The 17053-nt window shown below is 44.2% G+C and overlaps 1 protein-coding gene across 1 annotated transcript in view; it reads right to left on the bottom strand.

Moving 5' to 3' along the window:
* Positions 1–13454, bottom strand: part of LOC135554271 (paralemmin-1-like) — a 35426-nt gene extending 21972 nt beyond the window's left edge. Inside the window, exon 1 of the mRNA XM_064986470.1 lies at positions 13178–13454. The gene's annotated coding sequence lies outside the window, so the exon portion shown is untranslated. The remainder of the gene's footprint in view (positions 1–13177) is intronic.
* Positions 13455–17053: the final 3599 nt, after the last annotated feature.

The following is a 17053-nucleotide window of genomic DNA, read 5'->3' as shown; positions in this document are numbered from 1 at the left end:
ATGCACAGCCCCATGTTGCAAGGATCTGTACACAATTCCTGGAAGCTGAAAATTTCCCAGTTCTTTCATGGCCTGCATACTAGACATGTCACCCATTGAGCATGTGTGGGATGCTCTGGATCGACGTGTACGACAGCGTGTTCCAGTTCCCGTCAATATTTTGTAACTTCACACAGCCATTTTAGAGTTGTGGGACAACATTCCACAAGCCACAATCAACAGCCTGATCAACTCTATCAACTCTGTGTCACCCTGCATGAGGCAAATGGTGATCACACCCGATACTGACTTTTTCTGATCCACAACCCAATTTTTTAAAAGGTATTTGTGACCAACAGATGCATATCTGTATTCCCTGTCAGGTGAAATTCATAGATTAGGGCCTAATGATTTTATATCAATTGACTGATTTCCTTATATGAACTGTAATGTCACGCCCTGGTCTTAGTATTTTGTGTTTTCTTTATTTATTTGGTCAGGCCAGGGTGTGACATGGGTTTTGGTATGTGGTGTGTTTTGTCTTGGGGTTTTTCATAGGTATTAGGATTGTGGCTTAGTGGGGTTTTCAAGCATAGTCTATGCCTGTCTGAAGTGGTTCTCAATCAGAGGCAGGTGTTTATCGTTGTCTCTGATTGGGAACCATATTTAGGCAGCCATATTCTTTGAGTGTTTCGTGGGTGATTGTCGTTGTTTCTGTTCTTGTGTTAGTTTGCACCAGTTTAGGCTGTTTCGGTTTTCACGTTACGTTTTTGTATTGATTCGTGTTTCCTTGTTTCATTAAAACATGAATCTCAATAGACACGCCGCATTTTGGTCCGACTCTCTTTCACCTAAAGAAAGCCGTTACATGTAAGTCGATAAAATCTTTGAAATTGTTGCATGTTGTTTTTATGTTTTTGTTCAGTATAAATGCCTGTCCTATTGTCATTGGATAAAATAGGGTGGGACCATGAGATGTGAAAGTGTGGTTGTGTTGAGCATAAACTGTTCAAGTATTCAGTTAATACGTGATCCAAACTCTGGTGTTCCCAAAACTTTTTGGCCCGTGACCCCATTTTGATGTAAAAAATGTTTTGTGACCCCACCATGTAAAAAAAGTAATGCAATCAACAGCCATTGTATACTTTTTTATTATTGGGGCTATGAGAGTTTATTACAAATCAGTCTGCTGGTACTTGTGACATATTTCAATCTGAAGGGAGTATGGTTTGAAGTAAATTAAATGCATCAGAAAGGTATTGGGAAGTTCAGAAGATCAGGGCCTGGTCTTGTCTACTCTGTTTTAATGAGTCCTGCGTGGCTTGTGGGCATGGTAGAAGGAAACAGAAGACACAGACACATATGTTTCTTAGAGTGTTACCTTTCAGTGATGGTCATGATATTTGGTAGCTTAAACCATTCAAATGATGGGGCCACATGTGTAGGAAGAAAACTGAAACCGCTCTGTTACTTACAACTGTATCTAGTGCCTGCTGGAGGGTAATGGCATAACCCCAGTTCCATGAACCAAGTTTCTCTCCCGAAATCATTTTCAAACCAGACGAACCATAGTTAGGGAAACGCTGTCCCAACTGCTGTGTATGTATAGTATGTCAGGCTGCATCCTCTTCCCTGCCCTAACTACCGTGCCAAATCAAAGCAATGCCACGAGGTGACTGAGCCTAGCTATAGTTAATGGGAACAGACCAGTGTACAAAATGATCAGATGCAGCCAACGCTTTCACCCCACCTCAATCCTCCACTGACATACTGTCCATACACATGGATACACATGGACACTTGGCTGCATAAACAAGCAGGCAGAAACAATGTGCTCTAGATTGCATGAAGTGTTACTGCAGTCTGCAACAGCACATTGTGTGAATGGAATATTCTGCACAATGAGGGCCGAGAATACACAGTGTTGACCCAGGAAAATCTAATCTCATAAATAGTTAAAAAGCTGGGCTTTTAAAAGAATTGGTCAACTTGTTCGGCGGTCTACAAAATATGCATTCAGGGAGGTGGAAACATACTTTTCTGGGCTGCCTAGCACTCAATAGCTATGGCTCTGGTCTGTAGAATGTGGCCTATAAGCATGCCTGGTTAACTTTGAGAACCTGCTCTGGTCACATAGACTTCTCTCTACCTCTACCCAACACACACACAACACCTCATCCTTTACACTGTGGACCATTATCATCACGTTATACAGTTCCATTAACAGCAGAGTTGTCATCACTGGAGAGAAAAGCCATAGCACAATGAGTTTAAGCTGGTGAACCTTACGTTACTTTCAGTGATTCAGCCATTTTCGTCCATGATCAGAATGAAACTACCCACAATGACCAACATTACGGCATTACAGCAATTACTGTCTGGCCGGCAACATCAAATTTATCATTCAGTAATAAACACTCTAGCAATATAAGTAATGAGCAATATAACTACTGACCTTTCATTTACTGCTAGGTCACACTGAAATGACAGCTAGGTCACACTTTTGAGCTGAGGCTGGAGTCCTGTGTGGATCAGTTGGTAGAGCATGCTGTTTGCAATACCAGCTTTGTGGGTTCAATTCCCATGGTGAAATTGTAGGAACTCTACAGTAAGTCGCTCTGTATATATAAGAGCATCTGCTAAATGACTAAAATATCAAGAAAAGAATGTAAGGCAAAAGTGTTTGTTGAGGAAGTTCAAGGTGTAGCTATCAGTACCTGTGCCCTGCAGGAGGCCAGGTTTAGGTTTGTGTGGAGCAAACCAAAATTGGTTCTGTAAAGGTTTCCAGCCCATTTGTTAGGTTGTGGCAAATTTTCTCTTAACATAAAAACCGCCAAACCGCACATAACACCCGCTCGCTTAACCCGGAAGCCAGCTGCACCTATGTGTCGGAGGAAACACCATTCAACTGACAACCGAAGTCAGCCTACAGCGCACCGGCCCGCCACAAGTCGCAAGAGCGCGATGAACCATGTAAAGCCCCCGGGACAAACCATCCCCTAACCCGACGATGCTGGGCCAAATGTGCACCTCCCATGGGACTCCCGATCATGGCCGGTTGTGATAAAGCCCGGGATCGAACCCGGGTCTGTTTCCTATTTTTTTATTTAGTTTATTTCACCTTTATTTAACCAGGTAGGCTAGTAGAGAACAAGTTATCATTTGCAACTGCGACCTGGCCAAGAAAAAGCATAGCAATTCGACACACACAACAGATTTACACATGGAATAAACAAAACATAGTCAATAATACAGTAGAACAAAAGAAACCAAAAAGTCTATATGCAGGGAGTGCAAATGAGGGAAAATAAGGGAGTTAAGGCAATAAATAGGCCATGGTGGCGAAGTAATTACAATATAGCAATTAAACACTGGAATGGTAGATGTGCAGAATATGAATGTGCAAGTAGAGATACTGGGGTGTAAAGAAGCAAGATAAATAAATACTGTATGGGGATGAGGTAGGTAGATAAATTGGCTGTTTACAGATGGGTTATATACAGGTGAAGTGATCTGTCAGCTGCTCTGACAGCTGGTGCTTAAAGCTAGTGAGGGAGATATGAGTCTCCAGCTTCAGATATTTTTGCAGTTCGTTCCAGTCATTGGCAGCAGAGAACTGGAAGGAAAGACGACCAAAGGAGGAATTGGCTTTGGGGGTGACCAGTGAGATATACCTGCTGGAGCGTGTGCTACGAGTGGGTGCTGCTCTAGTGACCAGTGAGCTGAGATAAGGCGGGGCTTTACCTAGCAGAGACTTGTAGATAACCTGTAGCCAGTGGGTTTGGCGAGGAGTATGAAGCGAGGGTCAACCAACGAGAGCGTACAGGTCGCAATGGTGGGTAGTGTATGGGGCTTTGGTGACACAATGGTACTGTGATAGACTGCATCCAGTTTGTTGAGTAGAGTGTTGGAGCCTATTTTAAAGATGACATCGCCGAACTCGAGGATTGGTAGGATGGTCAGTTTTACAAGGGTATATTTGGCAGCATGAGTGAAGGATGCTTTGTTGCGATATAGGAAGCCAATTCTAGATTTAATTTTGGATTGGAGATGCTTGATGTGAGTCTGGAAGGAGAGTCTACAGTCTAACCAGACACCTAGGAATTTTAGTTGTCCATGTATTCTAAGTCAGAGCCGTCCAGAGTAGTGATGCTGGATATGCGAGCAGGTGCGGGCAGTGATCGGTTGAATAGCATGCATTTAGTTTTACTTGCATTTAAGAGCAGTTGGCGGCCATGGAAGGAGAGTTATTTGGCATTGAAGCTTGTCTGGAGGTTAGTTAACACAAAGAGGGGCCAGAAGTATACAGAATGGTGTGGTCTGCGTAAAGGTGTACCAGAGAATCACCAGCAGCAAGAGCAACATCATTGGCCAGGTTGATGAATACAGCTGCACAGTAATGTCTCTTATTGATGGCGGTTAAGATGTCGTTAATGACCTTGAGCGTGGCTGAAGTGCACCCATGACCAGCTCTGAAACCAGATTGCAGTAATCAGTAATCTGTTTGTTAACTTGGCTTTCGAAGACCTTAGAAAGACAGGGTAGGATAGATATAGGTCTGTAGCAGTTTGGGTCTAGAGTGTCACCCTCTTTGAAGAGGGGGATGACCGCGGCAGCTTTCCAATCTTTGGGAATCTCAGACGATACGAAAGAGAGGTTGAACAGGCTAGTAATATGGGTTGCAACAATTTCGGTAGATCATTTTAGAAAGAGAGGGTCCAGATTGTCTAGCCCGGCTTATTTGTAGGGGTCCAGATTTTGCAGATCTTTCAGAACATCAGCTATCTGGATTTGGGTAAAGGAGAAATTGTGGGGGCTTTGGCAGGTTGCTGTGGAGGGTGCCGGGCAGTTGACCGGGGTAGGGGTAGCCAAGTGGAAAGCATGGCCAGCCTTAGAGAAATGCTTTATTGAAATTCTCAATTATAGTGGATTTATCGGTGGTGAACGTGTTTCCTAGCCTCAGAGCAGTGGGCAGCTGGGAGGAGGTACTCTTATTCTCCATGGACTTTACAGTGTCAAATAACTTTTTGAGTTTGTACTACAGGATGCAAATTTCTTTTTGAAAAAGCTAGCCTTAGCTTTCCTAACTGCCTGTGTATATTTGTTCCTAACTTCCCTGAAAAGTTGCATATCACGGGAGCTATTCAATGCTAATGCAGAACGCCACAAGATGTTTTTGTACTGGTCAAGTGCAGACAGGTCTGGAGTGAACCAACGACTATATCTATTCCTAGTTCATTTTTTTTTGAATGGGGCATGCTTGTTTAAGGTGATGAGGAAGACACTTTTAAAGAATAGCCAGGCATCATCTACTGACGGGATGAGGTCAATGTCATTCCAGGATACACCGGTCAATAAGAAAGGAATGCTCACAGAAGTGTTTTATGGAGTGTTTGACAGTGATGAGGGGTGGTCGTTTGGTCGCAGACTCATTACGGATGCAAGCAATATGGCAGTGATCGCTGAGATCTTGATTGAAAACAGCAGAGGTGTATTTGAAGGGTGAGTTAGTTAGGATGACATCTATGAGGGTGCCCGTGTTTACGGATTTGGAGTTGTACCTGGTAGGTTCATTGATAATTTGTGTGAGATTGAGGGCATCAAGCTTGGATTGTAGGATGGTCGGGGTGTTAAGCATGTCCCAGTTTAGGTCACCTAGTAGCACAAGCTCAGAAGATAGATGGGGGGGGGGCAATCAATTCACATATGGTATCGAGGGCACAGCTGGGGGCAAAGGGAGGTCTATAGCAAGCGGCAACAGTGAGAGACTTGTTTCTGGAAAGGTGAATTTTTAGAATTGTTTGGGTACAGACTTGGATAGTAATACAGAACTCTGCAGACTATCTTTGCAGTAGATTGCAACACCGCCCCCTTTGGCAGTTCTATCTTGGCGGAAAATGTTATAGTTAGCGATGGAGATTTCAAGGTTTTTGGTGGTTTTCCTAAGCCAGGATTCAGACACGGGTGAGGTTGGCAGAGTGTGCTAAAACAGTGAGTAAAACAAATTTAGGGAGTAGGCTTCTGTTAACATGCATGAAACCAAGGCTTTTACGGTTACAGAAGTCAACAAATGAGAGCACCTGGGGAGTGGAGCTAGGCACTGCAGGACCTGGATTAACCTCTACATCACCAGAGGAGAAGTAGGATAAGGGTACGGCTAAATGCTATACGAACTGGCCGTCTAGCACGTTCGGAACAGAGAGTAAAAGGAGCACGTTTCTGGGCACGATAGCATAGATTCAAGGCATAGTGTACAGACAAAGGTAAGGTAGGATGTGAGTATATTGGAGGTAAACCTAGGCATTGTGTAATGATGAGAGAGATATAGTCTCTAGAGATGTTTAAATCAGGTGATGTCATCGCATATGTAGGAGGTGGAACAACATGGTTGGTTAAGGCATATTGAGCAGGGCTAGAGGCTCTACAGTGCAATAAGACAGTAATCACTAACCAGGACAGTGATGGACGAGGCATATTGATATTAGAGAGAGGCATGCGTAGCCATGTGAACATATGGGTCCAGGAAGTGGTTGGGCTGACTGGGAACACGGCGATTCAGACAGTTAGCAGGCCGACGCTAACTTGCTAACAGTTAGTAGGCCGGGGCTAAACAAGCTAGCAGTTAGCAGACCGGGTTAGCAAGCAAGCAGTTAGCTGGAGTTAGCAGTTAGCAGACCGTGGCAGGCAAGCTAGCAGTTAGTAGACCGGGGCTAGCAAGTTAGCCTTTGGGGGACGTCGCGATGGGGGTAAGTCTGTTTTTGCCTCTTTGTGCGGTGACGTCGATAGACCAGTCATGGAGTTAGTAGGGTTCCAAGTAGCTTTAGGTAGCTAGCAGGCCTAGCAGGCTGTAGTGACGCCTCTAGCACTGCAGTGCCTTAGACTGCTGCACCACTTGGGAGGCCCTTTCCAAGGATATTTCATCTAAAACATTTTTTGATGAATAATTATCATCCTAAATATGAGCTTTTTTGCAGGTAAAGCTCCGCCTTATCTCAGTTCACTGGTCACGATGGCAACACCCATCCGTAGCACGCGCTCCAGCAGGTGTATCTCACTGATCATCCCTAAAGCCAACACCTCATTCGGCCTCCTTTCGTTCCAGTACTCTGCTGCCTGTGACTGGAACGAATTGCAAAAATCGCTGAAGTTGGAGACCTTTATCTCCCTCACCAACTTCAAACATCAGCTATCTGAGCAGCTAACCGATCGCTGCAGCTGTACATAATCTATTGGTAAATAGCCCACCCATTTTCACCTACCTCATCCCCACAGTTTTTATTTATTTACTTTTCTGCTCTTTTGCACACCAATATCTCTACCTGTACATGATCATTTATCAATCCAGTGCAATATTGTAATTATTTGCCTACCTCCTCATGCCTTTTGCACACATTGTATATAGACTCCCCTTTTTTTTCTACTGTGTTATTGACCTGTTAATTGTTTACTCCATGTGTAACTCTGTGTTGTCTGTTCACACTGCTATGCTTTATCTTGGCCAGGTCGCAGTTGTAAATGAGAACTTGTTCTCAACTAGCCTACCTGGTTAAATAAAGGTGAAATAAAATAAATTTAAAAAAAGACAAGCTGATATTCAGTCCCATAGACACTCAGATCACCTATTTACGCGAACACTAGTTAATAGGTCACTGTTCTGACTGGTTGTTTCGTTCAGCTGACAGCAGCGCTGAACTCTGACACTTTCAAGACGAAGGTCATTGAAAAGCCTGCTCACGTCTCGTCTTCACACATTCCAGGCAATGAGATCACATTTACTGTACACACAGAGACAGTAAGAAGGCTGCAGAGAGCGAGAGTGTACATAATGCAATCTCCTGTAATCTCATAGTCTAGTAAAGTCACATGATGTCTTGCTGTCATTCCCTCTGTAGGATTTCCACCTCCTTCATAGAAACAGGCTGCTCGTTGAACATTCCAAAATCATGGGCATTAATATGGAGTTGGTACCCACTTTTCTGCTATAACAGCCTCCACTATTCTGGGAAGGCTTTCCATTAGATATTGGAACATTGCTGCGGGGACTTGCTTCCATTCAGCCACAAGAGCATTAGTGAGGTCGGGCACTGATGTTGGGCGATTAGGCTTGGATTGCAGTCTGCATTCCAATGAACCTCAAAGGTGTTCGATGAAGTTGAGGTCAGGGTTCTGTGCAGGCCAGGCAAGTTCTTCCACACCGATCTCGACAAACCATTTCTGTATGGACCTGCTTTTGTGCATGGGGGCATTGTCATGCTGAAACAGGAAAGGGCCTTACCCAAATTGTTGCCACAAAGTTGGAAGCACAAAATCGTCTTGAAAGTCATTGTATGCTGTAGCATACAGACCATTATTCATCCTCCACCAAACTTTACAGTTGACAATAAGCATTCGGGCAGGTAGCGTTCTCCTGGCAGTTTGGAACTCGTTAGTGAGTGTTGCAACATAGGATATATTATTTTTCCATGCTACACGCTTCAGCAGTCCCATTCTGTGAGCTTGTGTGGCCTACCACTTCGCGGCTGAGCCGTTGCTGCTCCTAGACGTTTCCACTTCCCAATAACAGCACTTATAGTTGACCGGGGAAACTCTAGCAGGGCAGACAATTGACGAATTGTTGGAAAAGTGGCATCCTATGACGGTGCCACAATGAAAGTCACTGAGCTCTCCAGTTCTGCCAATGTTTGTCTATGGAGATTGCATAGCTATGTGCTCAATATTATACACCTGTCAGTAACGGACGTGGCTGAAATAGCCAAATGCACTAATTTGAAGGGGTGTCCACATACTTTTGTGCAACATAGTGTATGAACTGAACATAGACCAGCCTAAACACTATATGTAAACAAATGCATGCAATCATTTACACATGTGAACCTGACCCGAACCCAGACATCCTGTACATGATAGCAGAAATGCACTCAACCATGTACACAACTACATAAGGACATGGCCTGCTGTCATGCACATAGTCTAGAACTCAAATGCAGAACTATACACATATGAGGATCCACATATACACATACATTATGCACCACTAGTATGTCCTCCCCAACAGTCTGTAAATCGTATCGCATGCTTTCTATGCACATCATATTCCACTTAATCCTTGTTTATTCTGTGTAGGCTAAGGCTCACGCACATCTGATAAGTCATGGCGTCCAGTTCATCACACCAGGTGCTCCTCCACAGCACCCTGATCCAGTTGGAGAAACAAACAGAAGACCTAAGCTGTTGTTGTCCCCTAGCTACATTGTTTTTCAGCCATCGACCCTGCAGCCTCTCTCCTCTGCATTCCCGTTAGGGAGGGACGGTTACATCATTTGGGTGGAATATGCGGAATATATGTATGGTGGTGTCTTTTCAAGTCAGATTAGAGATGAAGTCATGTTGTTGACTTCAGCGTTAAGGTATGCATGGCTTTGTCATGTGAAGTCAACTGTGGTTCCTTCAGCTTGGATTATGAAAGACAGATTGTCCATTCAAATGTGTAAACGCTTTGGAAAATAGTGCATTCAGCCTGTCACAAGTACTTTACACTCAATTTACTCTTTGGAAAAGGGTATTCAATGCACAATTCATATATTTTTCTTCTACACCTCACTTGACAAGTACTTTCACTGATTCAAATTCAGCATAAAAACGGCAATGGAGCAAAAGCATTTCAAACCATTTTTAGATGTTTCCAGAGCATTCTAATGCAGCTTCCTGAAATAGCTCAATGTCTCTTGGTAGAGGTTACAATTTAAGCACTTTAACAAATAAAATGGGCCTTGTCAATGTACAGTGCAAGTCTAATGAGTTCATGGCTCCATAACGGGAAAGAGCATTCATCAAGCACTTAGCCTCACTTGCCAGGCTTATATTTTAACACCGCATTGTTGGAATAGGACCGTACGTTATTTATGAGGCAGCACTAGAGGGAAAGGGGCCCAACTATAGTCTTATTGAAGTGTAATTAGATCCATGTTATCTCCCTCTCTACATTCAAAGATTCAATCATGGACACTGTTACTGACACTTGTGGATACTTTGCGTGATGTATTGTTGTCTCTACCTTTTTGCCCTTTGTGCTGTTGTCTGTGCCTAACAATGTTTGTACCGTGTTTGTGCTGCTACCATGTTGTGCTGCTGCCATGTTACCTTGTTGTTGTTGTGTTGCTACCATGCTGTGCTACTATGCCTTTGTTGTCTTAGGCCTCTCTTTATGTAGTGTTTCTCTTGTCATGATGTGTGTGTTGTTCTAAAAAAAGTATATCCCAGCCTCCGTCCCCGCAGGAGGCCTTTTGTTAGGCTGCCATTGTAAATAACAATTTGTTCTTATTTGACTTGCTTAGTTAAATAAAGGTTAAATTAAAAACTACAAATAGATTAGATTGAGGCAGAATGAAGAGCCATTCTCTGATGAGCCTCCGAATGTCAATCCGAATCCTACACATCTGACCTCATATCCCTTGGGCGTACTACTGAATGAATTTGTGTACAGTATAAAGACGTATTCAAAATCTGAAGTATTGCTTCGTGGAAGTTCCTTTCAATAGATAACCACCCAACATAGGACAGCCCAAGTCATGTCAGGGTTGGATGGGAAATGTTCCGATAAATGTTGATTTATTGTCCCCTACCAGTCATTTCCCCTGCAGTGGCATCCATCCCCTTTAAAAGTGGGTCACATGTGAAAGTAATGGGGGCTGTGGAACAGGACAGAGCAACCCCATAAATAATAGAGAAGGGAAAGCAAGGCGCTGTTAGCCGCAGCAGCCATAATCCTTTGTCTATAATCACATTTGTAGGCCCAGCTTTGTCAGGCAAATCCGTTGAGGTTTTGTGTCTAATGGTGTCTTTTCATCAAGGTGTAAGTCTGATTCACGACTCTGGAGTGACAGCCCATTGTCTCCCCCCGGAACCCAGAATCCTCAGGGTTTTCTCAAGCTGTCAGCTTTCCACGGGCTACATTAAGCTGATGACTGGATGGAGATTTTGTGGGGAGAAGAAGAGCGGGCATGGCTGAATGCAAACAGCTCAAAGCTCTCCATCAATCTAGTTGTGTGAGAGACTGTGCTGCTGATATCACCAAGGAGATATCACGGAGAGCAGTGCTCAAATGTGTTAATTGAGTCGACACTCGATTTCCAAATCCACGGGCAGGATTTTAGTTTGGCCTCATCTAAGGAACAGTACTGTACATTTCCACATCCATTCAATCTACAGTAACAATCATACAAACCACAGTACAAAAGTATTTTGCACAGTAAGCTAATTCCTCCACACCTGATCCAGACCAGAACTGCCTGAGGTTATGGAGCAGCAGATATTCAGTATCAAACTGCATGGTTAATGTCCCTCTCTCTGGAATACAATTTCCTCCCTGTGACTGAAGCTCTGACATTTAACTGTAATGGCTCGGAAGAACCTGAACCACTCAGCCATATTTCAGGAAACAGCGCTGCTTCTCTTTGAGATGATTGACAATAAGTTAGCCATGTACCAAGAGTTTCTGAAGTACGTCTCTTACCTGACGTGATGGGAAACATCAAATATTCAAGAGATCAAAATTCACCTGCCTTTCCAAGCGCAGCGCACACCACCACTGAAAATTGTTGGCTCTGGACAGGTGCAAAGCCTGAGTTCCAACCTAAACTCGGTTAACCCAGAACTAAAATCTCACATAATTTGGTTATGTTTATGTAGTCTGTCCAGGAAAGATTAGTTCCAACCAAACAACCAATACTCTGAATGTTTAAGGGGGCACAATATTTTGGTACTATCATATTGTTTCTCGCAATCTCTTCAACGGGAATTTTAGTTGGCTGTTTTGACCTTAGTGCTTGAGATTGTACACACCGTCAAGAAGTCAGGCTGCGAACCGGCTGTAAAGGCTTGACTCCACAGGAGCGTAATGTAGTTCAGGATTCTGACCAGATGGAGCCACGAGAACCATCCCTTCATCTCCCTCATCCCCCTCCCCCGGTGTTCCTCCCTCTGTGTTCTACCTAATGAAGCACTTTGCTGGAGCATGTGGGTGTCTTTAAGTGAGTCTCACCTGCCTCAGGCCCAATCTGGATGCTCATAACACTGGCAGACACTCTATTCGCTGCATATTTCCCTCCCTTACAGAGTGCAGAGCGATGGCTTCAGACTCCGTCCACCCCAGCACCAACATTACCACTCTGATGATGTGAAATCAATATGAACATTAGTGCCCTGATCATTGCTAATGTTCTTTATGATCGTTACCCATTTACTCATTCATTACAAGACATTGCTTTGATATTCATATTCACATGAATATCCTTATTCACATGACTATCATTATGGTAATGTGTGATACTTTGCCTGACGACAAGCTCTATATTTGGTAGGTGGAGCCTGTGTCAATTCTAGACTAGTTATCTCCTATGAAGATCCTTAGCCTGATGCTGATATGTGTTTAAGCTCTGTGGCAGAAGACGTCGCAAGAGGAATGAGGGACTGTCTGTACTGCAGCATAGAGGCCAGAGCTGGAGTGGTGGTGTTGGGAGGGTGCGGTGTGTCTGGAATATAGTAGCACTTCATTCCAATTAGACTCAATTTGATTATTGTGTCCTGGCTGAGAATCTCTAAGCAATTTGTCTCCTTAAGCATTGAAGCCATTTTAGGGGATGTTGCCATGGAGTAGGTTAGTTAATGAAGCGCTCACTGTTAGAGATGTGTCAGTCGTCTGTGACAGACAGCTTGTTTATCAGTATTGAGTGGTCCACAAAAGCAGCTATTTTAAATGCACCAAGTCACAGTCATCTCTCCTATACCAAAATCAGGGATTTGTGTCTTAAACTTTGCCAAGTGAGGTGACAAAGTTCTTCAGTTCAGGAATGCCCAAAGAGGACCATTTTATTATTTAACAACAGTCAGTCTATTGTGAAATGATGCCAGGTACTTCGTTTTTCCACTTTGAACAGAAATACAATGAAAGCTGAACAGATTAATTTCACATGATATTCATAAAAATGTGTAATTATATTGAACCAGCCCAGTTATAACATTATAATAAGCAATGTTGCAAAACAAAACATGTGGGATACACATGGTACAACTTCATTGGATATGATAATACGAAGTTGACAGGCAGAGTGGGCTTTTAAAAGAGATGATGAACTACAATAGTTTACATACAACTGAAATGACGTGTAAAGCATTTGAACAAATAGGTAAATAGCCTTACCTTGCGTAACTTTCACTCGCAGTTGGAATGTAGAACAAGCGCACAGAAAGATATGGTTCAAGGACTCAGGTTGAAAAAGTTATGAACTCTTCAATCAGATTTGACTGTATTTTCCACTTCTACGATGTGTAACGTTTGGTATGAAAACTGCTGGGAAGTTAGTAAGAAAACACCAATTCGTTTGTGGGAGTGACCACAAAGTTCAGCGAGACGTAATAGGAGGCTAGAGTAGCCCAGTCCATAATGAACACTTCGGCGCGCCTCTCGTTCAGGGAAGGTACCAGGGAAGAAGAATAGCATGCTCCAGAAGAATGATCGAGACCTGTAACTACCGCAATAGTCTTGGCGTTTTACATTCTAAAAACCGTTTTAGAATATGTCTTGCTGCCAGGATAGGTAGCGAAAAAAAGAAAGAAAGTGAAACGTTAACTTGAGGTCGGTTGCTCCCTCCTTGGTTATCTCGATTTTCTTAGGGGTCGGTTAAGTTAAGATAACTAGGTGAAGCCTATGGCCAGATACCACACAGTAGACATGTTAGGGACCCTTCCATGGTATGCACTCGATTGTAAACGTCATTGTCACATGTCTGGAAAAGGCCTCAATATGTGTAAGCATACCTATACATTTTTTAAATATTTACACCATTGAAAACCCATTGATTATTACTTGATATTTCAGGAGAAGGAAACCATTTAATCCACTAATAGTGTCTGCTTGGCTGACTGCATGGTCTATCACCAAGGCAGAGTGGAGTCATTATGGGAGTGCTCCTTTGATAGTGTACACATGAGACAGTGATTAATAATCAGCTCTGTAGGAGGTGCACTTCTTGTCATTATAATGAGCTTGTGTCCCCAGCCAAATTTGACAAATGGGATATTTTCTGCATGCAGGTTTTCTACCTGTCATGTGGGATGCCAGCCTGCTCCAACCTGAGTAACCCTGCAGCGTCATCCATTAAAATGAGCCCTGTGCTACCTACATTGCTACCTACATTTCCATCTCATTAACACCCTAAACCTCAGTGTACTCTGCCTCGGGACCCCATCTGGTGTGTTCACAATACCATGCATCATTTCTCACATGCCTGAAGGCTTTTCTGCAGTCTCTCTTACATGAACAAGATGCTCCTTCAGAACTTGTAAAAATAACGGAAGCGTGTAACTCTAACTTATCATTTGGTTAGGGTTAACTCTAACTGATCATTGGGTTTTTATTTTTATTTCACCTTTATTTAACCAGGTAGGCTAGTTGAGAACAAGTTCTCATTTACAACTGCGACCTGGCCAAGATAAAGCATAGCAGTGTGAACAGACAACACAGAGTTACACATGGAGTAAACAATTAACAAGTCAATAACACAGTAGAAAAAAAGGGGAGTCTATATACAATGTGTGCAAAAGGCATGAGGAGGTAGGCGAATAATTACAATATTGCAGATTAACACTGGATTGATAAATGATCATGTACAGGTAGAGATATTGGTGTGCAAAAGAGCAGAAAAGTAAATAAATAAAAACTGTGGGGATGAGGTAGGTGAAAATGGGTGGGCTATTTACCAATAGATTATGTACAGCTGCAGCGATCGGTTAGCTGCTCAGATAGCTGATGTTTGAAGTTGGTGAGGGAGATAAAGGTCTCCAACTTCAGCGATTTTTGCAATTCGTTCCAGTCACAGGCAGCAGAGTACTGGAACGAAAGGAGGCCGAATGAGGTGTTGGCTTTAGGGATGATCAGTGAGATACACCTGCTGGAGCGCGTGCTACGGAAGGGTGTTGCCATCGTGACCAGTGAACTGAGATAAGGCGGAGCTTTACCTAGCATGGCCTTGTAGACGACCTGGAGCCAGTGGGTCTTGCGACGAATATGTAGCGAGGGCCAGCCGACTAGAGCATACAAGTCGCAGTGGTGGGTAGTATAAGGTGCTTTAGTGACAAAACGGATGGCACTGTGATAAACTGCATCCAGTTTGCTGAGAAGAGTGTTGGAAGCAATTTTGTAGATGACATCGCCGAAGTCGAGGATCGGTAGGATAGTCAGTTTTACTAGGGTAAGCTTGGCAGCGTGAGTGAAGGAGGCTTTGTTACGGAATAGAAAGCCAACTCTTGATTTGATTTTCGATTGGAGATGTTTGATATGGGTCTGGAAGGAGAGTTTGCAGTCTAGCCAGACACCTAGGTACTTATAGGTGTCCACATATTCAAGGTCGGAACCATCCAGTGTGGTGATGCTAGTCGGGCATGCGGGTGCAGGCAGCGATCGGTTGAAAAGCATGCATTTGGTTTTACTAGCGTTTAAGAGCAGTTGGAGGCCACGGAAGGAGTGTTGTATGGCATTGAAGCTCGTTTGGAGGTTAGATAGCACAGTGTCCAATGACGGGCCGAAAGTATATAGAATGGTGTCGTCTGCATAGAGGTGGATCAGGGAATCGCCCGCAGCAAGAGCAACATCATTGATATATACAGAGAAAAGAGTCGGCCCGAGAATTGAACCCTGTGGCACCCCCATAGAGACTGCCAGAGGACCGGACAGCATGCCGATTTGACACACTGAACTCTGTCTGCAAAGTAATTGGTGAACCAGGCAAGGCAGTCATCCGAAAAACCGAGGCCACTGAGTCTGCCGATAAGAATATGGTGATTGACAGAGTCGAAAGCCTTGGCAAGGTCGATGAAGACAGCTGCACAGTACTGTCTTTTATCGATGGCGGTTATGATGTCGTTTAGTACCTTGAGTGTGGCTGAGGTGCACCTGTGACCGGCTCGGAAACCAGATTGCATAGCGGAGAAGGTACGGTGGGATTCGAGATGGTCAGTGACCTGTTTGTTGACTTGGCTTTCGAAGACCTTAGATAGGCAAGGCAGAATGGATATAGGTCTGTAACAGTTTGGGTCCAGGGTGTCTCCCCCTTTGAAGAGGGGGATGACTGCGGCAGCTTTCCAATCCTTGGGGATCTCAGACGATATGAAAGAGGTTGAACAGGCTGGTAATAGGGGTTGCGACAATGGCGGCGGATAGTTTCAGAAATAGAGGGTCCAGATTGTCAAGCCCAGCTGATTTATACGGGTCCAGGTTTTGCAGCTCTTTCAGAACATCTGCTATCTGGATTTGGGTAAAGGAGAACCTGGAGAGGCTTGGGCGAGGAGCTGCGGGGGGCCGGAGCTGTTGGTCGAGGTTGGAGTAGCCAGGCGGAAGGCATGGCCAGCCGTTGAGAAATGCTTGTTGAAGTTTTCAATAATCATGGATTTGTCGGTGGTGACCGTGTTCCCTAGCCTCAGTGCAGTGGGCAGCTGGGAGGAGGTGCTCTTGTTCTCCATGGACTTCAGTGTCCCAGAACTTTTTGGAGTTGGAGCTACAGGATGCAAACTTCTGCCTGAAGAAGCTGGCCTTAGCTTTCCTGACTGACTGCGTGTATTGGTTCCTGACTTCCCTGAACAGTTGCATATTGCGGGGGCTGTTCGATGCTATTGCAGTCCGCCACAGGATGTTTTTGTGCTGGTCGAGGGCAGTCAGGTCTGGAGTGAACCAAGGGCTGTATCTGTTCTTAGTTCTGCATTTTTTGAACGGAGCATGCTTATCTAAAATGGTGAGGAAGTTACTCTTAAAGAATGACCAGGCATCCTCAACTGACGGGATGAGGTCAATGTCCTTCTAGGGTACCCGGGCCAGGTCGATTAGAAAGGCCTGCTCACAGAAGTGTTTTAGGGAGCGTTTGACAGTGATGAGGGGTGGTCGTTTGACTGCGGCACCGTAGCAGATACAGGCAATGAGGCAGTGGTCGCTGAGATCCTGATTGAAGACAGCGGAGGTGTATTTGGAGGGCCAGTTGGTCAGGATGACGTCTATGAGGGTGCCCTAGCTTACAGAGTTAGGGTT

This window comes from Oncorhynchus masou, chromosome 14 (assembly GCF_036934945.1).
Source record: "Oncorhynchus masou masou isolate Uvic2021 chromosome 14, UVic_Omas_1.1, whole genome shotgun sequence".
Lineage (NCBI taxonomy): Eukaryota > Metazoa > Chordata > Actinopteri > Salmoniformes > Salmonidae > Oncorhynchus > Oncorhynchus masou.
Note: the sequence above shows the minus strand (reverse complement) of the source record. Positions and strands in the feature narration are given on the sequence as shown.